Genomic DNA, 12,115 nt, shown 5'->3' on the forward strand with positions numbered 1-12,115 from the left:
GATAAGGACATTATATGAAAAAGTATACGTATCAAAAAATCGCTAGTCACTAAAACTTCGTAGAATTGAGTAGTTATAATATCATAGATAATACCTTGTATTGATCAATAACATTTTTGGTATAAAATGATGCACTGTTTCACTAACCTCTATCTTCTATGTATCTGGAAATTAATTTCATCGCTCGGCCATCGTTTGCGAGCAGTCTGTAATTAACGTAGCATCGATTCTGTTCGCTCCGTAATGAAGATATCGCCTCTTCTTTATTGCAAATATTATATTCAGAATATAGCGTTATTTATAAAGACGCAGCAAGATTTCTTACTCGTATATCCAATAGAAAGTTATCTACAGTTGGCAACAGACTTGTAAACTAAATCGTGGATATTGGAAATGAAACAAAGCAACATTCTATATTTCAAATTGTGTTATAGAAAATATAATATATTATAATAAGTCCCAAAGAATAGATTGGTTATAAAGTAAAATAATAATAATAATAAAAAAATAACTAAATAATGGTTTACAAACTGAAAAAATAACAATTTGAACACAAGGCTAAATTAATTTCGAAAATTTAATAACTTTATACCTAGTTCTATAAAATATGAGACTTATTTTATTGAAGCTCTATTAATATTTACGTTAGGAATTCCGTACCTGAATTTTTATACAGCTGCTTCATTACTTCCCGGTACACCCTTTGTCAAAACGTAGAAACATAGGTTTACTTTTACGGTATTGTGCGATATTCAATTCAACAGGGTTACGTTCTAACTCCGAATAAATATTTCTGTCGATGCTAGTTGTGATGATCGTTAATTAAGATACTCACTTTAAACAGTGATATAGCCGATGGACATTACCTTGTGTTCTTCATGTCGCATCTTTTATATATATATATATATATATCATCTTTTATATATTTATTTTAAGAAAGTTGTGTTAGTTACACCATTTATAACTCAAGAACGGCTGGACCAATTTTTATGATATTTGATTTTTAGGATTCCTCTTAGACCGAAATAGGATAATAAGTATTAAATTATAAAATTAATAAAAAAAAAATGATCCGCGGTACGAAGTTCGCCGGGACAGCTAGTAATGAATAAGTGCTGTACTGTACCTATGTATATTTATTCTGATTGATTTTTCTAATATGCATGATGTTTACTCTAGTAATATTATCGATTTGTTTTGTTTCTTCCTTTTTACAGGTATAGTTGTGACAACGGAGTAAAAACTAAAGTTCGTCTCTGGCCGTGCCCCCATACAACCTGTTCGTGTCTTGCGTAGGCCATTCACCGCGGGACAGCGGACGTGCATAAATAATCAAGTGATCACTTTTATCGTAATCAAAGCGTTTCTTGATCTCGCATCATCTAAGCCAAGCCAGACATGTTCTAACGTTTTGTATTACTATGCCAATTTATGTGGTTTTTTCATTTGTATATCTTTTGTATGGTATTTAAATTGTGTTTTAATTACTACTAGTATGTTGGCTACCTTTGTTTCTGATATTTTTTATTCGTGGATAACTTGGATTTTATTGTTGTTGCTATATCATTACTTAATATTATAAATTCGAAAGTGTGTTTGTTTGTCCTTGCTTCACGCTTCCTTATAGGCAAAAGATGGACATGCTTTTTTGATGTAGAGTTAGTTAAAAGGACAGAGAGTAACGTAGGCTTTTATTGGACCTGGAAAAGCATCCATCGGTTCTCCGAGCTATGTGCCCCGCCCATTTGCACTTCAGCTTAGCAACTCGCTAAGCTATGTCGGTAACTCTGGTTCTTCTACGGATCTCCTCATTTCTGATCGCGTAGAGATACTCCCAACATTGCTCCTTCCATCGCCCGCTGAGTGATTCTGAGCCTTCTTCTGAAGCCCATAGTGTTAGTGGTATCTAAATGGAAAGACACTGAACATTGTTCTGTACTCATGGTAGGTGCCTTAATCCTCCTGGTAAAGGTTCTCAAATTACCACGCGACCAAAGCCGCGACTAAACTAAACTAGTTCTAAATAATCATAATTCTACAACTTTAATTATTCCCGACCTCCCTTTTTGCACATGCTTGTTTTATTTTATTTTATTTTATTGGTTGTATATAGTTCTTTAACATTTTTTTTTATTGTTCCAGATTATTTATCATCAAATTGCCCAGACGCGAATGTATAAGTACTACATATTATAAATGTAAGTCTCGCACACGCAGTTACACTGTTTTTTTTAATATCACTATAAGTTAGTTTGACTGCAATCTCACCTATTGGTAACGGGCTAACCTGTTAAGGGTACATATCGGTTTCTACGCGACATTGTACCGGAACTCTAAATCTAAGTTTCAACACTCTTTGTCGGTAGGGTAGTAGCTAGCCACGGTAAACCTCCCACCAGACCTGACCAGAGAAAGTTCAGAAATTATAAATAGTAGCTTTAATTCTTCGGATAGGGCATCACATTCTCTTTCTCTATAGTCATTTTTATTGCCGCTTGGTCCGTTATCCACGTTAAGAAAAAAACAGGGAAAATCGAGATTGTTCGAATATTCGATAGAAGCAGCCGTTACTTTGCGGAATTCCTTATATTCGAAGAATCAATTGTTAATGAGCCAAGCCTTGGATGCGGGCAGAAGCTATAATATAATAAAAGCGAAAGTATTTATGTTTTTTCCCTATCACGTCTCAACGATTGTACCGATTTGGCTGAAATTTGTTACAGAGATTGATTGTGTTAAAAATAAAAAGCATATAGGCTACTTTTTATCCCGGAAAATAAGAGACTTCCCGCGCGAATAAAAAACCTTAATCCACGCGAATGATATCAGCTAGTTTTATTATAATTGCGACGGACTCTAAGAGTATCTCTACGAAACCGACCTAAACCAAAACGAGGGGATCCATAGAAGAACCAGGGTTACCAACATAGCTCAACGAGTAGCGAAACTGATAAGGGGAGAGTTTAATGGTCTATAGAAATCAAACCAATATAGTTAAATTAAGAAATATTAAAATTCCAGCGTGCGGCTTCTTAAGCGGTTTACGGATTTTTATGAATCCTGCTGGAACCTTACAATATCTTTTAATAAAAAGCAGCCCATGTGATAATCTAGAGTATAATCTATCTTCATTCCAAAATTCAGTCAAATTGGTTCAGTAGTTTTTACGTGAAAGAGTAACAAACATCCAGACATCCATACAAACTTTCGCATTTATAATTAAGTTTTGGTGCAAGTCGCCCAAAATCTTGTGCATTGGTCGATCACACATTTATAAACAATGAGTTTCTCTAGGTTTTTTTTTTATCTGTTCCTATCGTCACGCCATGTCATTAGGAACGAATACTCTATTGTCTTATAGAAGAAAATTTCGCAATAAATAATGAGACGCCTAGCCTGTTGTACCAATATATTAAGCACGATTTGATTTGTATCTCATCTGATAGGTCACGCTCACAAAACGTCCTATGCGGTACATGGGAAAGGGATAGTTGCGGTTCCTGATTCTTTTAGGCTTTGGTGACATAGCGGTAACCGTTATTGCATTTATAAATAATTGTAACGTATCAAAGTAGGTAGAAGATTAAGTGGATCCAAAATTTGATCTCAGTGCCCCTTAAATTATCTCTCTCAATCTAAATTACAGGCTAATTATAAGGCTTAACAAACACCTATCCCAGCTTCAGGTAGAAGGACACATGGTGCATTTTGTAGGACGTGTTCTTTGCATGCCCTTCGAAGTGTCGCTCTGTTTATACTTAGGCGAAGATTTTCCACTTACAATCAGGTGGAGATGGTCCATAAATTAATACTATAAATAAAATAAAACCTTGTCTCTTCGATGCCCTTTTATTCTGCGACAATGTGCACGGACCTTTAGTCTGCGACGCATATTGCACGCGCACTTAATAATTACTAACGCGTTGCGAAGACTGTGATTTGTGTTTTCTGGAATAATAACACTAATAATATGGAAGGGTGAGGTTATCATATTCGAGTTACAGTAATGTCCGCTTCTATCCTAAACGCCTTAGAGCGCCTGCTTCTATCCAATACAGTGTCTGGTTTAATCTCGACGTACCTGGCGCCGTAGTAAGCGTTTGGTTGACCATCCCGTGTCCGATCCTCGGCAGGGACAATTTGGGAATTTATGATTCAGAATTGCTGGGTTTCTAGGGTTCAGCTCTAGATTTATTTTTGACCTTGTTATGAGTATCCTGTATGTAGTCAGCGTCAATGGCTTAAGTCAAAGCTAATGCCATCCCTTGTCTCACATCTAGAGCAGCATGCTAGGTAATCTGATAGTCCTATTACTAACATAGCATAGTTACTTTAATAACAATACTTTACTAGTAGGGGAGTTTTTCGTGACAGAGCTTGTCCGGGGAAGCACTATCGCCATGCTTATTGCAGCTAAGCAGCATTGTTGCAATGCTGTGTGCTGGTTTGAAGGATGCCCTGCGAAGTGTCGTTCTGGGTACATGAGATGGTCTTCTACTTAACATCGGATGGGCCATCAGTTCCCGTCAACCATTACTATTAATAGCTTTTAACTTAATTTCATTACTTTCAACCGGACTCACTTCAATGTTGTGTATACCTGTAATTGATAACTGTACTCGGACAATAGACTATAATCTAAAATTATTAATGAAAATACAGTGTATCGTTGGTATATCATCGAACAAGGCAATGCCTATATAATTAGCACCTAATCTAACGAGACTCCTAGGTATATTATATCAACCGTTCACCAATAGTTGTCACCTAAGAATTAGTGAAACGTTTTTTTTCTATAGACCTCGCCTAAATAGTTAGGCGTTCGATTTAGGCGATTAGGTTTAGTTAAAACATGCGACTGACCGGTAGCAGTAGGTTTGTCAAAAATATGGGCGGTTCGTGTGGACATGCTCACGCTCAGGCGGCGACGTCAGAAGCATGTTCTTTACGACCCTGACGATCAAATTACTACCGACGAAAAAAAAAATCATCTTGTGGGAAAGGAGGCATTTGCCCAGCTGTGGGACAGTAAATGATGGATGATATATTACATGACAACTTAACTTACTGTATCGAGTTAGATAGACGTTTCGATCTGTACATACTAAATGCTAGCAATGCCTTGCTGAAAATAACGGGTCGGTAATCCCACGCGTGCATAGGACACGTAGATTTAAGTATCACGATTACAGTAGCCAAGCTATTTTGGATTTTTGTGTCTGTGTTAAGAGGGTTCAATTTAGAGTGGACCTTCGCTGGTCAACCTTTTATCTTTTGGTAATTCAGCTTCCTACGCGTAACATGTATGGAGTCTTTGTAGTTTTGTATGAGCTCAGACAAAGTGACGTCTGCTTATCATGGAAGCATACTTGCAGTTTGTACATGACTAAGGAGACAAATATGTTTAAGTTTTAATATAATAAATAAGTTTAAATACGTTTTGACTTTAAAAAAAAGTTAACAATTTCGAAGGATTTTTTAAATGTTTTTTTTACCTAAGAACTCTCGACATTCATAAACCTTTTTGAAAAAGTATACTTTCCATGTTATCCCATTTTCATCAGGTTTCACGATCTGATTAAGGGATCCTGAAGAAATCAAGGGAACTCTTAAAATATCGAATGGAATCTAGGTACACTAATGTTCTTCATAATGTTCTCAAAGGCGTGTGTTAACGTGAAGTCTTCCAGCTTTTTTCATTGTAATACCTTTTTAATAACGTTGGTTATCAAAAGAGTATTAGGTAGGATCTTCTTATTTGGTATCATAATATCAACACATTACCGGCCTACCGCAGGACCCGGGTTTCTTCACACAATGAGAAGGTTGTAGCCTACCACGCTGGCCCCGTGCGGATCGGTGGACAATTGTATTCTTTTATGCGGTGTACTACTGTGAAATGCGGCCTTAAACCGTCTATTTCCTATAGGGGATCCGGGATCTGTAGTGGGCCAGTAATTAAAAACGTAAATTTGTATAACCGGTTGTTAACACATTTATTATTCATTGTAACATCTCCTGAGGATGCTCCGGTTTCGGAGCGAAACGTGCGTAGAGAGTACATTGCCGAGGATCTGTTTAGTGTGGAGTATGAGCATTAAAGAAATTATAAATTACACCATAAAGATTCTCCTGCTTTTCGCAGACTATAGCAAATTAAGCTTAATTTTCATAATATTTCTTCATACAAACTACGAACCGACGTCAAAATCGCGACATGTTGCCAGCCATAACTAAATAGAGATTCCTAAATCAATTTCACATAAAATCCATTACATCGCGGCGGTTACGGGCTATGATAGAAACTGACGTACATTTGATTCGCATAAATAGAATTTCAGCATACAGTTGAGACGTATGTTATTTCTATGGGTGCCTTTCTCATAAATGGTTTAAAATTAAAGATCGTGACTCGTGGTGTCTACGGTCCGACACAACATGTTTCTATTTGAATCAGTTTAGTTCAGCAGTTTGTTTTGTATTGTGTATCTGTGAGTACAACTTCAGGGTGTTTTAGATCTAAAGTACATAATTGTAGGACGTTAGGCTCAGGACGTTTAAACAGTGGTCTGTGAGGCAAAAGGTTACTTATACTTTTAATTGAGAGGAGGAAAAGAAAGGCGGTGATAGCCTAGGGGTTAAAACTTCGGGCTTCCTTTAGCCGTTACCGAATTTTTCTTTTTTACTTTTATTTTTCGGAGCTATGTGCTTTAATTGTGTAAAAACATCGTGAGCATCCCTGAAAGATCTCCATAATCTTCTCAAAGGCCCGTGCAGTCTACCAATTGGCACATAATCAGCATGGTGGTTGGCACCCTTCTTATTTTGAGTGGACACCCGTGCTTGTGGTCCGGTAATGATGTTAGATTAAAGGATTAACAATGATGATTATGAATAACTAGATCATACCTTATACAACTTTTTAATTAACTGTAGGTAGTTTTAAATACAATACCTAACAGGATAAAAATATTATTCATCATTTTCCTGCATCAATGGGATTTGGAAGTTCTCGGGATTTCTATTATTGTGAATATATTTATCCTACTCATTATTTTAGCAATTTATTCCATACTGATATTGTTAATGCGAAAGTGTGTTTCTTTGTTACTTATATTTGGCTCAGCTTCCGCACCAATCTCGATGAAATTAGACACATATAATATAGCTTGCACAGTGGCGTGCATAGGGTTTTCGGTCAGGGTATGCATAAAAAAAAAATAGGTACTGAACATGCTATTTTGATGTTACTGTATAATTTTATTTGTGAGTAGGTACCTAACCTAACATTGTTTGTGATACCCATGTAGATCTTCTCATCATATCCTATTTCCAGTAGGTATAGTAAGCTCTGAGACGACCGACTAGCGAGTTTTTAAAATTGTCTGCCATTGCGGCAATTACATTAAATAATGTTTTTTAGTGTAAACAATAAACAAACATAGGTATTATTATAAATAAATAATGAAACAAAACATTGATCACTGCTATTCGCCTGTTTCTGTAAGTCAGTCAGAGCTCTTTTTACGTGCCGCTCCTTGTAGGTGCATTCCTTCCTTTACGAATAATCTCAATTAAACGTTAGTTAAGAATTAGCTCTAAACTTACCTACATTTTCCAAGCACACTGAACCATCAGATCACACGCCGAATATAAGAACTTTCTTACACTAAGAATATTCCTCACAATCATTTACAAACAGTACACTGTCACAAAGGTTAATGTTAACAATAATAATTGTAACTATTTACAAACAACCGTACAGCAAACGAAAAAAACAGTAATTAATTCTAATTCGGTGAATATAAGTTGTTATGACAGAAGGTAAAAGGTAAACAATAATGGCGCTGAGCGATCGCCAGCGATAATGAGAATATCATAGTCAAAATATGTCCGTAATATTTTCTTAGTACACAAATGCTATTAAAAGTTGTCATTTGAAGAATATTACTTCATCAGTTACCAATGGCACCTGGTATACGTTAATAATTTATTTAACATAATTCGGCAACTTTTAATTTGGTTATTTTTTAATATACTTTTTGAACAAATTAGGTACTTATAAATTTCTAAAGACCTTGAATGTAATAAAATTCATTGATAAATTTTTTAACTACAAAAAAGAAGTACTTTCCGTAAGCAGTGCTTTTAAGATTTGCACACAAGCGAAACCCCTATACTGGAAACCTGGAAAACTCGCACACATAGAAAGAGCCAAATATTGTGTAACCACGCACGCGATTATATCACTACACACCAGAACTTCCATGTGTGCTGTTGCACACAAGTAACGACAGATGCATTCAATCGCCGTGCTTCTATGGAGACCGCGGCGGCGCGGCGCAATAATTCGAGCGACGAATAAACGATTTGCCCGGCAATGGATACTTAATCGTGAAAACCCCAGCTAATTTTATGAGATTTAAATGATATTTAAAGCGTTACTTTTTATTTAGGGATACTGTTTACAACTCAAAATTAAAATATAGTCGAAATATTATGCAGTTTGTCTATTTTAGTTCTAAACCATGACACGGGACTTGTCCATTGATTAACATAGAAGTGCGGCCGGTTTTAACTAGATGGCGCTTTTATAGTTTTCTATAAATTGTTTAATTTTTTTTCAATCTTTAAATGTTAAGTCGTCCTTATGGTCTGAGAGGCCCTGAGGTCAGGGTATGCACTGCTTATTTGCATCTATGAGATGCACGCCACTGAGCTTGCATCTACGAGATGGTAATTTGACTTTTTATTCCAAAAAAGCACCAGGTAACTATTATAAATATAGCTCTTGTCACCTATACACGGCTTCATAGATAAACCAATTTTTGCAATTTTCTCTTGCAAACAAAGAGACTTCCTGAGTCCAATGTAATGGACACTTTTTACCATGGGAAATGGAACGGTTCCCGTGAGACGTTAAAAATCCTACAAAAACGCGAATAAAATCGTAATCAATCGCTTGTTTAGTACCTACTAGTGTGTACTCAATATTTACTGTTTCGGAAAACATGGAAACTCACAGGACACACACTGATGTCTTGTCATGATAACGAAATTGACATTGCAATTTGTAATTCAAGGTGGTAACTCACTATTGTACCATAAAGAAAAACCTTTTACCAAACCCACCAAATTTTTTTCAAGTGATATAAAATTTAGCCATGACGAGGCCATAATATATGACACGCACTGCCAAAAAGTTATCAGATCTTCTGTAGAGCCAAGCTTTTAAATCTACACGCCTGAACTCTTCAAGGCCTAACGTTTATCCCGAAAGAAGAAAGATCGAATAGCCGAAGCCATTACGCACTTTTAAAATTCGCGTGAATAAAAAAAAATATGCAAAATAAGTCAGGTCGTCCTTAGGCAATATCTAGTAATTAATTTATACATCGATAAATAGCGGCACAATCAAAAATAAAAGTGATATTAATAAGAATATTGTACTCAAAATTTACTTTTCCCAAGACAAAGTAAAGTTTTATCATAGAAAACGGCCCACTCCTTGACAGAGCAGTGAGTCTGTATCACCCTTTACCATATACCAATATTATATTATCAATGTTGAATCATAAATAGACCCCAGCACTGTTAAATTGAAACTTTCACTTTAAATATTATTTACGATTATATCTTTTCCAAGGAAGTTTCAGTGGCATTTTACGTTTTCTTGTTGAAATCTATTTGATTACCCGATCCGGTTTCTTGATAGCTTTTGGTAATCCTATTAAAATATTACGTTGAAATATTTAAAGACTCAAAACGATATTTTAAATTATAGTTAAACTTTGATTGGGACCCAATTTAGGGCATATAACTTTACCAGGGTTTCCTTTCATAGAATTCTCAGTGTCAGCTTGGAGTTAGAACATTGATGATATTTGGCCAACTTGTGCTTCATATAGAACTTTAAGTTGTCCGTCGGTTCCGTTTACTTATATATGTGATCATATTCATCAAAGACGATTAGCCAGCATTGGAAAAGATTGGGTTTTCCTTTCATGGAATTCTCAGTGTCAGCTCAGAGTTAAAAAATGTGTAATATTTGGCCAATTTGTGCTTAAAATAGCACTTTAAGTTGTCCGTCGGTTCCGTTTACTTTAATTATGTGATCATATTCATCAAAACCGATTAGCCCGCATTTGAAAGGAGTGGAGAATGGACTTTAAAAAGCCCTATCTTTCAGCAGTGGGTTATTATAGACCGACTATGATGTATGATAGGTTAGTATGCTAAACAATAAAGGTAGTCAATACAGGTAAAGGGTGAATAAAGAACATAGCTCTTCTTGAGCATAGGTATTTTGTAGGGGTTTCTAAATTCCATTGACTTTTGCCGTGTGTCCAGGTTTCATGAGAGATGCCCTTTGATTATGTAGTAGGTGGTCTATCAAGTATCTACCAACGCGCGTACCCCATCTTATAGGTTATTTATATACGGTCGAGTGGCGCAGTGGGCAGCGACCCTGCTTTCTGAGTCCAAGGCCGTGGGTTCGATTCCCACAATTGGAGAGTGTTTGTGTGATGAACATGAATGTTTTTCAGTGTCTGAGTGTTTATCTGTGTACACATAAATGTGTATTCTTTTATTATATTCATAAAAAATTATTATATTCATCAGCTATCTCAGTACCCATAACACAAGCTACGCTTAATTTGGGACTAGATGGCGATGTGTATTGTCGTAGTATATTTATTTATTATTATTTTATATGCTATTCGTTAAGATATGTTGTTAAACTTGATGGATCATCTTAGTTCTGAATCCATCGCATTGAGAATGCACAGAGAATATTATTCAGATATAGCTTCTTCGTCACCATTTGACACTTCGAACTATCGTCGTATCTCTTAAAGCTATGTTAATCGCATGAACATAAATCCGAGCATTCCTTTTTTCTAATCATTCTATGGAACTTTATTGAAGGCTATCTTCTTATTTCTACTTTCATCATAAATAGAAACTTCGAGCATAGCTTTCTCCAGAACCCATTCCCACTTTATCTGGAACCTCTTTGAACTTGGTTCGTTGTTCTAAAACTATTTCCAAGGATTCAAACAGCACGTATCGATATGCATTTAGATGAAATTGATTCTTTGTTGGATGGTGTATTAGCAAATAATTTCAATCGTTAGACTAAATTCTGTGTAAACAATTCTTTCCGTTGTATAGAAATTTATAATTCTTACGATACACATATAACTTACACAGTAGATAAACATATCTGGAGCGCCATATTATATCATTATGCAGTCGTTATCAATGATTTGATTCTAATTTGATTTCGATTAAGCTGCCTTATTTGAATAATTTCTATGTTGGCATTTCTGATGATATTTATGCATTCTCTGTCATGGAATTTGGTAAAAAAAATTCTTTAGGTACACCTAAAGTTTCTTAAAATTATAGCGTTAGCAAATACCGGTTCTATAGCCGAATTGTAGGATTTCAATCTAATAATTTCTGCCACAAGTTCATAATAATTCCACTTTTATTTTCAATGATTTTACCCACAAATAGGAAATTTTCTCCGTATCAAAAATATTAATAAAATAAGTTATGTTATGATTTCATACAAATAATGTTATGCTGCTACTTCTGTAAATCTTTGAACTCCTAGTACTTTGTTTAATAAATGTGGTCGACCTCAGCATATAATTAAATCGCAGCTTTTAGTAGTAGTACAGTTTTTCGTGTTAGAGCTCGTTCGGGAAAGCACTTACACCCTTGCTTATTTCTGCCGACAAGCAGCAATACCTTTTAATGGTCTGAAGGGCCCGAGCGCAGATGAATTACAGGCACAAAAGACTGATGCTGGACGTTTTCCCTGCATCCCCTGGGAGTGTCGATTTGTTTAAAACAACACAACTTGAAGGCTATCTGCTTGGTCTGTCAATTATAAGTATAAAAAAAACAAACATTGTTATTTTTAAATCTGAATCCGAATCTAGTATCTTTACCCCATCCCTACTTCACTATCCCTACTTAATATTATAAATGTGAATATAAGTTTGTTTGTTACGCTTTCACGCGAAAACTACTGAACTGATTCTTGAAAGTGTTAAAAGTAATATAGGATACTTTCTATCCCGACATTAAGCTCGGTTCCTTT

At 35.6% G+C, this 12,115-nt stretch overlaps 1 protein-coding gene across 2 annotated transcripts in view; it reads left to right on the forward strand.

Annotated features, from left to right (window-relative positions):
• LOC120630330 (protein N-terminal asparagine amidohydrolase) overlaps positions 1-12,115 on the forward strand; it is a 134,223-nt gene that overhangs the window by 86,832 nt on the left and 35,276 nt on the right. For both annotated transcript variants that reach the window (XM_039899526.1, XM_039899525.1), the window contains one exon: positions 2,143-2,198. The gene's annotated coding sequence lies outside the window, so the exon portion shown is untranslated. The remainder of the gene's footprint in view (positions 1-2,142; positions 2,199-12,115) is intronic.

Source organism: Pararge aegeria, chromosome 16, assembly GCF_905163445.1.
Source record: "Pararge aegeria chromosome 16, ilParAegt1.1, whole genome shotgun sequence".
Lineage (NCBI taxonomy): Eukaryota > Metazoa > Arthropoda > Insecta > Lepidoptera > Nymphalidae > Pararge > Pararge aegeria.